Source organism: Triticum aestivum, chromosome 4D (genome assembly GCF_018294505.1).
Source record: "Triticum aestivum cultivar Chinese Spring chromosome 4D, IWGSC CS RefSeq v2.1, whole genome shotgun sequence".
In the NCBI taxonomy this organism is placed as follows: Eukaryota; Viridiplantae; Streptophyta; class Magnoliopsida; order Poales; family Poaceae; genus Triticum; species Triticum aestivum.
Window position 1 is genome coordinate 376,935,434 of NC_057805.1, and position 2,323 is coordinate 376,937,756.

Here is a 2,323-nt window from a genome sequence, read left to right on the forward strand (position 1 = left end):
GGTGCGGGGGTATATAAAGGGGGGGCGCTCGGCTTGGAGGAGGGGGCAAGCTCCTGCGGGGTCCCGTGCTCGCCACGGACTCGGCGGCGGCGGCGTCCCGTGCGCGGAGAGGACGACGGGGCGGGATGGGCCGGCGCTCAGCTGGGCCTCGGCCCGGTCGGGCGGCGCGCAGTTTTTTTTTTAAATACGTTCCGCTGAAAAATTCGTAGAAAAATAAATAAAATTCCAAAAAATATAAAATAAATTTTCCCCGTCTAGTTAGAAAATCTAGAATAGGGTGAACATTTTTTTAACACAAAAATAAATATTTTGAAAACATGCAATATTTTTAATGCAATAAAAATGGCAAATAAAATCCGAATAAAATCCAATAGATGATTTTTAATTGTTTTGGAGAAGTCATATTTTCTCCTCTCATTTATTTTGTTTAATGAAATATTTTCTGGAGAGAAAATAATTAAAACCAAAATCCTCGTTTTATTATTTGATGAAAATCAAATATGAGAATTCGAGAAAATCCCCAACTCTCTCCGAGGGTCCTTGAGTTGCTTAGGATTTATCGAGGATTTGTCAAAATGCAATAAAATATGATATGCAATGATGATCTATGTATAACATACCAAATTGAAAATTTGGGATGTTACAAACCTACCCCCCTTAAGATGAATCTCGCCCTCGAGATTCGGGTTGGCTAGAAAACAGGTGGGAGTGGTCCTTCCGTAGATCCTCCTCTCGCTCCCAGGTGGCTTCATCCTCCGTGTGGTGACTCCACTGGACTTTGCAAAACTTGATAACCTTGCTGCGGGTAACTCGGCTGGCATACTCAAGAATCTTAACTGGTTTCTCCTCATAGGTCAAATCACTTTCCAGCTGAATCGCTTCCAGTGGCACAGTATCTCTCAGTGGTATCTCAGCCATCTCTGCGTGGCACTTCTTCAGCTGGGAAACGTGAAATACATCATGAACTCCAGACAATCCTTCGGGCAATTCCAGCTTGTAGGCAACCTCTCCCATACGTTCCGCAATTCTGTATGGTCCGATAAAACGGGGCGCTAACTTTCCCTTAACTCCAAAGCGCTTCACTCCTCGAAGTGGTGATACTCGAAGATACACTCGGTCTCCGACTTCGTGAACTGTCTCTTTTCGTTTAGAATCAGCATAACTCTTCTGCCAGGACTGGGCTATCTTGAGCCTGTCGCGAATCAACCTCACTTTCTGTTCAGACTCCTTAATCAAATCTGGTCCAAACAACTGACGGTCTCCAACTTCATCCCATAACAACGGTGTTCTACACCTCCTTCCGTACAAGGCTTCGAAAGGGGCCATCTTCAAACTGGTCTGATAACTGTTGTTATAAGAAAACTCCGCATATGGCAGGTTGTCGTCCCAACTAGATCCATAATCTAGTGCACAAGCTCTCAACATGTCCTCCAAAATCTGGTTGACTCTCTCGGTCTGTCCATCAGTCTGTGGGTGAAAGGCTGTACTAAATTCTAGCCTGGTTCCCAATGTTTCATGCAACTGCTTCCAAAACTTCGAGGTAAATTGGGTTCCTCTGTCTGATACAATGGTCCTCGGAACTCCATGCAAACATACGATCCTAGTCATGTATATCTTTGCCAACTTAGCACTGGTGTAAGTGGTCTTCACGGGAATAAAATGAGCCACTTTCGTCAAACGGTCGACTACAACCCATATCGAGTCATAGCCTGAACGAGTCCTGGGTAATCCTGTGATAAAATCCATGCCTATTTTATCCCACTTCCATTCGGGTATCGGCAATGGTTGTAGCAATCCTGCTGGCTTCTGATGCTCTGCCTTCACTCTCTGACATACATCACAAACTGCTACATACTCCGCAATATCCTTCTTCATTCCGGTCCACCAGAAAGTATTCTTCAGATCCAAATACATCTTGGTATTCCCTGGGTGAATCGAGTACGGTGAATCATGGGCTTCTTGCAAAATCAACTTCCTGATCTCCGGATCATTTGGTACAAATACGCGGTCCTCAAACCATAAGGTATCGTGATCATCCTCACGAAATCCCTTGGCTTTACCTTTGCTCATCTTCTCCTTTATCTCTTCAATCTCCTTGTCTGTCTTCTGAGCTTCTCTGATCCTTTCCATCAAGGTAGACTGAATCTCCAGTGTCGCTAAATAGCCTCTTGGGACTATCTCCAAACATAGCTCGCGAAGGTCCTCGGCTAACTCCTGAGGTAACTCTCCTGTCATGAGGGTGTTGACATGACTCTTGCGGCTCAACGCGTCTGCTACTACGTTAGCCTTTCCAGGGTGATAATGCAATCTCATATCATAATCC